This window comes from Pinus tabuliformis, chromosome 2_2, assembly GCF_031772625.1.
Source record: "Pinus tabuliformis cultivar Carrire ecotype Pingquan chromosome 2_2, CPIR1, whole genome shotgun sequence".
NCBI classification, from domain to species: Eukaryota; Viridiplantae; Streptophyta; class Pinopsida; order Pinales; family Pinaceae; genus Pinus; species Pinus tabuliformis.
Window position 1 is genome coordinate 810,166,671 of NC_142300.1, and position 12,115 is coordinate 810,178,785.

Below are 12,115 nucleotides of genomic sequence, written 5' to 3' on the forward strand. Positions count from 1 at the left end.
ATCCCTTCTCAGAGATAAGCTACCATCATCTGAGTCAGTGTTATTTCCATTCTATTTGTAAGCATATTTCAGTATTTTACATTAATGAAATGAAGTATTATTTCTCCTGCATCTCTATATTTATGATTATCTCTATAATTGTTTGTGTTCCTATTTAAATCTGGATCAATGGTATCAAAGCGGTCTACTCTTTCTATATTTTTCTTTGCACATCCCCAACAAGGTCGAGATATAAGGAGTTAGATCTTGAACTAGTCGAACCATTGCAAGACCAGCCTCGCAAATCCCGACTACCCCCCATGGCAAATGAAAATAAATGCAAGGGGGTAGGAGATCCTACCAAAATCTTGCTTGAAGAATCCCTCGAGCGATAATGGACAACTTTTACCAGATCCTTCAGCGGCAACCCAGGGGCGACGCATCTACTTCCAGGAGCTACTCTGGAAATACCACACCCTTTAAGGTACAAGTTAACTTTGAAATCCCCATATTCGAGGGTCAGATAGATGCAAATGTTGTAGATAAATGTTAAATCTACTAGAAGGGTAGTTTTATGTTCATGATTTTTTCAGTCGGGGAAAGATTACTTTTGCTCTTCTTAATGCTGCCCCCCAAGTCAAGGACTGGAGGGAAGCCTACTGCGAGCAGAAGGATGAAAGTATGAACTCACTATTTTCAACCGCTCCCACTTGAAATTCATTCTATGATGCCATCAAGGATCAGTACTACCATGTTAGGAGCTACAAGGAAAAATACATAAAGTGGACCACGTTGCAGCTGGAAGGGGACCAAGATGTGCCAGATTTTACCAATGTTTTTCATACCCTACACACAAAGCTTGGCATCAAGGATTCTGAGAAACATTTGGTACTCAAGTACTGCAGCTACCTACATAGGTACATCTAGGATGAGATGGAGTTCCTAGACATCTCCTCGCTCGGCACGGCTTACCGATATGTTGTCAAGATCGAGCAGAATTTTAAACAGAAGAAGCGAGACTTTGGATCTGTGAATCTGAAGAACAAAGGATAAATCCAAGGCGGGGTGACCCAAGACAACTCATCAAATCCGTAAGAAAATAACAATGCCATGAAGTAAAAGAAGGACACAAGAAAGTGGTGTGAGTTCCACAAGAGCCCCACTCACAGCACAAGTGAGTGTCGAACCAAACAGTCGCTGGTGGCTGAGTTGAAGGCTTCAAAATTAGATGCATGTTCTGACCCTGAGTTGGAACTCGACAAGAGGAATGACAAAGGGAAGAACATCATCGATACGGAGCCCAACACCACTGTTGGCACCACCAAGATCTAGAAGAATGAGCCAAAAGATCTAGAGGAGGGGGATCATCTTTTCCACTCACAGATGTGGGTGAAGGATTTGCTGGTGCAATTCACTGTCGATAGTGGGAGCCAAAAGAACCTCATTTCAGCAGAGGTCGTGAAGCGGTCAGGCCTATCGACTAAACCACAATCGCAACTATAAAGTATCAGGTGGCTTCACCAAGGAGGAGATCTGTGAGTCCGCTAGCAATGTCACCTTTCCTACAGCATCAAGCCCTTCACAAATGAGGTATTGTGTGATGTTACACCTTTGGATGTTTGTGATGTATTATTAGGCCAACCATACTTGTGGAAGTGACATGTTGTGTATGAGTCAAGGTCTCATGCTATTATTATTTCTTTGTGTAATACATTATACAGGATATCAGAGGTAGCCCCACCTACTGCCACTTCTTTGATCTCTGCTAAGAAAGGCAGTAACATCATCTCCCAAACTAGGAAATTTATTTTCTTTTTGGTTCACTCTCAAAGTAAGGGGAAGATCGTAGCCACGTCCATGGCCCCTGGGAAGGGTTCCTCCACACAACAGAAGTAGGTGGATACAGTCATGAAAGAAGGCAATAACATCTTCTCCTCACCCATAGTGGTACCGTTGCACTGTCAGGTCAAGCATTCGTTTGCTCTGACTCTTAGAGAACCTCTACCTAAAGGGCTGATATATTGCCGCTCCATTCTAGAAAATTCCAAGTACAAGTAGCGACATGGTCAGTATCAGTTACCACACAAGTGTCAGGTGGACAACAAATTTTGGTTGCATTTACAAAAAGAACGCCTTACCAGAGCCCATCGGAAGCTCATACCACTTCGATATTGTCCATACACCAGTACTAAGGTTGTGGGAAACAATGCTTTGGCACACAACATTCCCCCATTACTTAGCTTGCACCGAGTGTTCAATGTGGACCACCCTCAACCATGCTTCCCACCATTACTGAACACATCAAAGATTGCAGAACATCTCACCAGGGACCAAGTTCAGCAGAAGTTTCCCCATCTCATGGAGGCACTCAATGCAATGGGGACCATTTCTTCCTAAAGGGGGAGGAATGATCCAAGTGGATGTTGGTGGCCACCCACCTATCCCACTTGGACCCCCACAACTGTCTCTTTTAGTTTTTCAGTTTCCTTAATTGTAGCACAATTTACTATTTTTGGCAGCTTTTTGGGTCCTAAACTTATGGATCCATTTTGAGGCCCTAAACGACGTTTTTTGGAAAAATCGGGAGCAACATGGGTCATATGTTTCTCACTCAAAAGTTGTATTCCTTGGATAGATCTTTCTAACAAGGTATTGTGCGCATCAAATGGAGATCATATGCCAAATTTACGACCCTGGGAAGTTGATGCACCAATTTAACCAAACAAGGCCCACAGTTTGGCATTTCATCTCTTAGGGTTAGGGTTTTAGATGTATAGGGTTTTCCATTGTTTCTCAACAATAAATAGGCCTTTGAGCCTCATTGTAACATAATTCAGAGGCATGTAGCCACCACATCTCTTCTCAAAGATAAGCTACCATTGCCCAAGCTAGTCTTATTTCCATTCTAGTTGTAAGCATATTTCAGTATTTTAAATTAATGAAATGAAGTATTATTTCTCTCGCATCTCTGTATTTATGATTATCTCTATAATTTGTCGTGTTCATGTTTAAATATGGATCATTTGCAACTCTACGATATTCATTAAGTAACACTCGTGATAGTCACGAATTCTATCTAATCATGGTGCGTAGATCCATCTCAAACAACACCTAAAATAATTTATTCTCAACCACCTGACTTGGATCCTTCGATGCCCATAGCAAAGTGTACCTCATAGCTTCGCACAAGTGGGGGTTCTCCAAGCTATCAAAGCAATCAAAAGCAACAACCATGCATAATGGAAGGGTTTCCCGTCTTCCTAGGCCTCGTGACAATCATCCAAAAACTCCTGGTAGAGGTATCATGCCCAATTAAACTGCATCTTGTGGCTGCATTGTGTAACCAATTGAATTATTGGGGCTGGCACCTCGTCTGCTCTACACCTCCTCATAATTTTACCAACCAGAATGGAAGCAGCCGAGGTGACAGCCTTATCAGAAATCGAGCTTATAGCATAGCCTCACGACTTCTTGATGACATTGAGATCTTTCCTTACTTGGTTTACGAGCTTCTTTTCTTGAGACTTGCCAACAAAATTATTAGTAGGGTCTACTCTTGTACATGGTAGCGTGGTGATCCTCCTAATCAACATATCGTCAATAGGGATCCTCTCCCCAAGCCATAAGGCTCCGTCATGCACCAAAGCCAACAACTGGTGCACACATATTGTATTGATGTTGTTGTGCCCAAAATGATGCACAGAAAACATGTTTAGTAAATTGGCACTCTAAATCCTAGTCACCCACTTCATTGGTTCTACTCTTGTTACACCAGATTCCTCATAGTATAACATCTTCAGGTATTTATTTGGCTCAAAATGAGGGAATTTGGCTTTGTCCGCCAAATCCCAATCCTCCATTCTCAGTTACAATACCTACACCAACAATGCTCCTTCAAAGGGCACATCTTTTGGCAACAAAGGTGTAAAAATGGTAAATTTAACTGCACCAAGGTCCTTTGTCACCTTAGCAGTTGGATTTCTTGGAGGCATATATGGTGGTAATCATGAGATTGGCTCGGCCTCATCGACACTTATATCCTCAATTCTTGCCTCAAGTTCTTCCTCCTCTAAGTCAACCAGCTCCATTAGTTGCTTATTTTTCCTTTTTTTCCATCTTTTCCTTGTTCCTCTTCTCAGTAGACACCTTCCTAGGTGACTCCCTTATCGGTGGATTTTAAAGTTTCTTATGCTTGTTTACTATTATTGTTTCTATTGTTTCTACCATTGTTTTTGTCATTGTTACAGCTATGGGCTTCGGCCTTGGTGATCTAGGAGCTGCAGTGTGTGTAGGAGGTGTAGAAGTCATGATTTTTATTAATCCTCATTCAAGAAATTCCCAGTAGACGTCCTGCCAATCCTTACCAGACATGCAACACTTTTCTCAGCACAAACTTAGGCGCAAAAGCTCACAAGATTTCTTCAAGAGGTAAAGTGTCTGAATGTAGAGTAGGATGCCGTATTGATAGCCAAATTAAAATTCAAATGCCTTGAATGCCTTCATATCCTCCTCATAAATTCTAATTTGGCAGTAGATTTCCATAGATATGCTCCTTAAATGCACTTCCCCCGCTCCCTTTAATGGCAAAATCGCTACCAAATCAACTGTAGCTTTTCCAACAGTCACATTTTGGGAAGGTTGGATTGGACCCTCCCTTATGGTGTAGCTACATTATCGTAGCTTTATCCACTTGTTCCATCTCCATAAACATCACACAGCCCTCCTTCTTCGATGAAACCCTTCCTCAGTAGAGTATTTTATAGTCTTGCACTTCCTTCAAACTACTTGAAGCACTAAGACTTTTCCGTTGTCATAAATTCATTTCATACTTGCAAGGGTGGGATCATCCTTATATACCTTCAATGTTCTCCCATTAATACTTCCAGGAAACAACCCCCCATTCATCTTTACAAGTTGAACTGCGCTACCATACGAATATCCTTGATCACATAGGGTCCCAGCTAATGCATCTGAAACTTCCCAGTGAATTTTGTGAACTTGTTGTCATACAACAGGACCAAATATCCATTCTTAAAAGTGTGATGCTTAATGTCGGGATCATGCCACACCTTTTCCCTAGATTTCTTCACCTATCAATGAAAACCAGCCCAAAAGTGGTCCTCCTCCAACGCAAACAGTTGTGCTAAGAATTCCTCCATGAAGTTGTGATCTGCCCTCTCAGTTACTTTTGTGAACCTTAGGTTGGGCACTATATACTCCATTGAAATCACTGCTTCTTTTCCATATACCAGTATCAATGGTTTTTTCCTTGTCAATTCCTTACAAGTCATCTTATACGCCCATAGAACCGTTGGTATGCAAACATCCCAATCATTCTTACTAACATTGCAGATCTTCGTTAAGGCATTCTCCAATATTTTGGTAAAATATTTGATAGTTCCATTCACCTTGGGATGATATGGTGTACTTTTCTAATGGTGCATTTGGAACTCTTTTGTCAATGCCTCGATTTTTTCATTCAAGAAGTGTGAACCTCCATCACTCATCAAGATCTGTGAGCATCCAAACTGTGAATGAATATACTCAAATATAAACTTTGAAATAGTTTTCACGTTGCAATTCTTCATGAGTTGTACCTCAGCCCATCTGGTCAAGTAATATGTCACAGTGATAGTATAACATGCACCTGTCTTCTCCCTTGGTGGACTAATTGGTCCAATGTTAATTTCCCGGGAAATTCATCCCTTCACAATGGTCTTCCAGTCCTCTGACACACATCACATGCACTGCAGTACTCCTTAGAATCTTTATGTACTGTATACCACCATAATTTTCTCGCAGAATCTTCTTTGCAGTTTCCTTACCTGCATAGTGTCCTCCTGTGACATCACCATGCACTTCAGCCAGAATACTATGTCATTCATACTCAGGTACATATCGGCACAGTACTTCATCCGGTCCCATCTTATATAAGTGCCTTGAAATCATTAAAAAATTGGTAGCCCTGACTACGAGTTTCTTCTTTTGTTGTGTTGTGTATCCTTCAGGAGATACGCAAGTAGACATAAAATAAATAATTTCCACAAAATGTTCATCAGAAACTCTAATAGCGAAAATCTATGCATCAAGTAACCCTTCATCAATATTAGTGGGCTCTTCGTAGTTCTTGATCCTAGAGAGGTGATCAGGTCCATAATTCAACCTCCCTGGCTTACCTATCACTTCAAAATCATACTCCTAGAAGAGAAGCAACCATCTACATGTCTTCCCCCCAACACAGGCTTATTGATCGCATATTTCAATGCATAATTATCTTTGTACATTTTAAAGTGCACATCTAGCAGATAATGCCTAAATTTTTTTCAGCATATACATGGCCAATCCCTCTCGTTCTATGGTTGAATAGTTTTTCTCCACCTTTGATAGTTTTCTACTTGAAAAGGCAATCAGATGGTCAATATATTCTTCACCTGGTTGAGTTAAAACAGCTCCCAACGCGAAACAAGATGCATCCACATGCACATGAAATTCTTTCTTCCAATCTAGGAATACTAGGATTGGTGCAATAACCATATTCTCCTTAAGAACATGCAAGATCTTATGATAGTCACCATCCCATAAAAATGTAGCATCCTTCTTCAACAACCTCTCCATTGGCACAGTGATCTGTGCATATGCCTTTATAAACTTCCTGTAATACCCTATATGACCCAAAGTTGCATGCAACTTATTTACATTCCCGGGTGGATCCAAATTGATAATTACACTGATCTTGGTGGGGTCTACAATTAATCCCTACTTACATATGACATGTCCCAACAGTATTCCATAAGGTACACATAAAATACATTTCTTCAAATTCAATGAAATCTGATACTTCCTGCATGTATCCAACATTAGGCATAGACAAGAAACATGTTTCTTAACTAGCCCAAATATTGTCCAATCATCGAAGTAAACCTCCATAAACTTGTGGATAAATTGGAATGAACCACACTCTGTAGTGAAGGTAGTCTTGCTTCTAACCTCCAGTGCAATCTTAATTTGGTGATATCCCGAAAATCCATCTATGAACAAATAAGCCTCCTTTCCACCAATGTTTTCTAGAAATTCATCTATAAAAGGCGTAGGAAAGGGGTCATGCACACATGCATCATTTAAGTTCTGCAGATCTATGTAGATCTTTATATCACCCTTTGTTTTCTTTTCCTAGACCACCATCAGACTGACCCATTTTGATGCTTCTACTGGCTCAATTATACCTGTTGCAAGCATCTTATCCAGCTCTTCTCTTACTTTCTCCTTGTACTTGGGGTTTAGTCGATATGGACATTGCTTAATCAGCTTCACATATGGCTTTAAATTGATCTTCATCGTACCCAAATCACCTACTATACCCTTCAATTCAGAGAACTTTGTTGGAAATAAATCCTGATATTCGTGCAATAATTCAGAAACGTTTCCTACCGTGTCTTCATCCCAATAGTCACCAATATGCACAAACTTTGGTTCTGCTTCTAAGCCAATATTTACTTTCAAGTCATGAAAATTCGCGTAGTCCCTCTGACTCAGGAATATTGATATTTTACAGATCCTCATTACCTTATTTCATAGTAACATTGTAGCATTCCAAAGCATGTTATAGTTGTGTGCTCCAATTAGGATGCATCCAAGTTATAAGTTCTTTTGGTGTTCGGAAGATCGTTGCAGTAATTGCTTCAAGTGCCCCATCAATGCATTCAAACCCGTCTTCAAAGCTAAATGTCAGTAGGAAACTCTCTTTCATTTCATCCCAATCAGTAGTCCCCTATCGCAACTCTGTCTCCAAATACCAGTTCATTGGTATAAAATCTAAGGTATGAATAAAGATATGTACCTACTCCTGTTGAGGTACCTCACCCCAAGCCTTAGTCCATGGAGCCATATGTTCGTGCGGGTCATCCTTACCTATGTACTTTTCACTGAGTCACGTTTTTGCATATCCAAATCTTATTCTCATTAGTCTACGATATTCCTTCCAATCAGAAATATTATCCTTGTGGGTTCCCTACCATCTTGCAGGTGTAGCTCTTAAAGCCAAATCCAGATCTTGGAACATGTGCTCCTCTAGTACGTCTCTTTTAAAATGGTCAATAAAATTATTGACATCATCTAGCCCATCATAATAAGGAAAATTACGTACCTAAGTTGATATACAACACAGAGACTTTGTAAGCCTATTGCATTGTGGTGTAGAGACCTCATGTAATTGATTCTACCAGTTTTCTAATTCTTCATCCGAGTCTGATTGGCTTGAACTACACTTCTCCAAACTGATCCATCCATCCACAGTGGGATTAATATATTCTTCGTCTCATGCAGTGAGCTTATGTATGTGATCAATGTCTTCATCATCATATTCATCGCAGACTAGCTCTGTGTATCGCACACCTTCAACTGGATCTAATGGAACAATCACTCTAAGGCCGTTCTTTTCAAACACCATGCTTCACTTCTTCAAATTAATAATACATTCATGGCAACAGCCCAATCAATCCTCAACAATGTTGGGTATAGATTACTGTCATATTCTATTTCAATAACTTCAAACTCTGAGAGCACACTGGCTCCCTCAATATCTACAACCACTCCATGTAGGCGACCCATCGAAATTATCTTTTTTTGGTTTGTCATCCATAGTTGGATTGGTGACCACTACAACCTAGTTTTCTGCATACATCCCCAGGGTCTACTTTGGTTGTACATTAGTGTCAAATCTTAAGTCTAGAATTACCTGGTCCATATCAAAATCACCAATTTGTGTTTTCCATTGAATCTGCCTATCATTCCTCTTCTTTCTTTGGTTCACCTTATTCACTACACACTGGTCTGATAATAGCTTGTCCTTGCTAGTGCAATTATCTATCAGTTCTTTTAGTCCTTCAATTACCTTTTGATACCTCAGTAGCTTCATGCATGTCTACAGAAATGACCTCAGCACTATGGTATCAGAGTCCTCTGTCACAATAGCTTTTCATATTTCTCTTTTCATGGGACTATTTGTATCTGAGTTTTAGATGTAGAAGCACATGGATCCATATAAGAAATCTTGCATCCATAAACATCTCCTTTTCTCTTTGTAATTCAAATCCAACATTCTTCTTGCCAGCCATGCAAAGCCATGTGTCTGCAGATGCTTTCCTTCTATCTTGTCTTCACTAGTGGCTATACTGATTCACGTGACTATATTGACACTAGGATTTTCTTTTCGCGGCTCAGATCTCACCATCTGAATGTTTTGTGTTGGTTATTGATTCTTCTTTTCCTACATATTTTCTATTAATATAGGACAATCTTCTATAACAAGATCAAATTTCTTACAGTATTAACAAGGAGGATGGGTTGGATTTTGAATGTCACACGTAAAATGTCTTAGTTCTCCACAGTTGTAGTAGATGATCTAGCCGGACCTCTTCTAGTGCCTCCTCTTATCCTCTTCCCCATCCTTGGAATCCTCTACGAGTCATAGGTGAGCCCTGATCATTTTGTGTGTGGATTTCATCCTGCATCTTATACATTGGGTTATGTCTATCATCAAGTCATAGCTTCAACAATCTCTTTCCTCATCGCCAACCGATTTACAAAACTTGAAAAATAGTTTCTTTGGTGACTGTACAAATTTTTGCAATAGATAACAATTGTTTTTTAGATGCAGTCCTGACACTTGGTAGATACTACACTAGACACTTGAACCCGAGCTTGGTCCAGTAGTGTTATCGGGAAATCTAGTGTCTATGCAGAGCTGCTAGTCCCACTAAGGCTAGTAGCTACCTTAGAAACAAACAAACTAAAACCACTTTCGTTTTCCTTTATGAGAAATAGATAAGAGGGGAATAAAGGAGACCAACCTCTGTCTTGCGCTTGGTTCCTTGCTTGATTCCTCTCCCTTTTGATAGATCTTTGCCACTCGCTTCCTCGTCTACCCAGCTTCAAAGAGCACCTGTAGAATCAAAGCAGCATAACACTATCCAAGAACATAGATCTATCATCATAAACAATATAGGACCAGATATATATTGACCACACAAATGCATATATCATCAATCATACAAGAATGTGGAGGAAAACTTGAATAGCTTTATTAATAATCAAGAATAGAAAAGAGGATTACAACCAATTGTTCTGACCCAGCATCATCCTCTCAGCAAGAAAGCCCTTCTTCACCTCATGAAAAGCTTAGATCACCCAACACTATGATGTTGCACCAAGAAACCAGCAGCACTTCCTTACAAGATACAAAATTCCAGCCTCTGGATCTCTGGGATGAGGGATCCATATATAGATGTTTGCAAGGGGGGTGAGTCAACTTTTGAGATTTGATTAGTGTCCTCTCTCTGATAGTTCTTGATTCCACTTGGAGATTGATGATCTCTTACTCATCCCTGGGCGAATGCAGAGAGGCAAGTGTCACAGGAGAAGTTTCTGGAAGATTCCATGATCCTCCACCTTGCAGATTGACCCTGCCATTTGTCCACTCTCGCCCATCGCACCCCATAGAAGGGCTTTTTAGTATGCATCGCACCTCCCATGTGTATTTAGGTGAGATGCAGTGCACTTTGACCATGGAGCAGATGAGATGGTCCAGTTTTGACCAGTTCTGAGTAGTTTTTCATGGAGAACTTCTCGGAGAAGATGTAATCAGTTGACCTTGTTCTTTTAGAGGTTGAAACAACACTTTTAGGGACTAAAGAGCCCTTGGTTTATGGACATTTATGATTAGGGTTGCAGTGCCCAAAAATGTCTATAACAGTTGCCCCCTAAAGCATGAGGCCGTTAATCTGTTGATGTCGGGTGAAATGCTTTATCATGAGGATCTGAAGTTTTTTCAAGTTGGAAGGCGACTTGTAATAAGATACAACACAATACATTATCTTCATAATATTTTCATGATCTAGCTGAGGTGGGCATTCCCATGCTCAGCTTTATAAATTCATTTTCATGTACATAAGACAGACAATCGTCTGAGTGTATACTGATGATTCTGGTAGAGCCATCATCCCTTAGATTGGATGATTATCTGTGCAGTAATGATGTACATTTGATGTCTTTATTTTCCTGAATATATATCGCAGCCCGGATGGATGAAACTAGATCCGGGGTCTTCAATCTCGTTCGATCTTCACTCAAAGTACAAGTCGATCCATGTGAGAGATGTTCTGGAGTCGAACATGGAAAGACATCGCCAGATTACCAGCCAATGATGTAAGTTGTTAACAGGCACGAGAGGAATCACCGATAATTATGATGACCCTCAAGGTACTACAGTAAAATTCACGTGGTGTGAATAAGGGACTTGGCGTCGAACACCACGTAAAATCTTTCGGTCAAAGGCCATTGATGTAAACCTATCGCCAGAAGTGAGAAACTTGCCATTGAGGCATGCAAGCTTCAAAGTACTGAAAGGGTTGTTCCTAGATTGACTTCTTGGATAATGAGCTGATGTCGAAAAGAAGCGATCCGTCATAGGATGGCCTTAGTGAATCCCACATCAATGACACGGAACGGAGCAAATTATTTTATTGGAGGTGAAAACGATCTGATGATATAAGGTTCACGGTGGCGGTCATGAAAGGATGGAGTGTAAATGTATTGCAATGGATGAGACACAGGTGAATTCTCTGAGCGAATTCTCTTGAACATATCGGTGACACTGACATGATGGATTGGTAGTGTTAACCCCAAATATGGATGGTGTTACAGACCAATGGTGATAGACCAGTGAACAGAACAACCCAACCCGACTCGGATGCGGAGTGAAAGTGTCATGTTCAAGAGCGAATTGCTACCAATAAAGTTTCTTCAAGTTTTCTTCCCAATTTTTCCCCAGTCATTGCTGACCAGTACCTCTTTATTTTTTTCAAGCTTGAGGAGGATAACATATGCTTGTTCTATAATTTGCTCTTCGGTCAAACCCATTGCTATGTTTTAACGAGCCTAGCGATAGTGAAACTCGTTCTTGTCTGTATGGACAAGTTTGTCGCTATTTGGTTTTAACGAGTTTAACAACAAGGATAACTCGGTCCTTTTCAATTTTAGAGAGTCTGAAAAAGGACGTAAAGAAAACTCCAATAATCCTTTTTCGTCATATAATCCCTTGAGTCTGAAAAAGTATAAAACAATACAAAAGGGATGAATT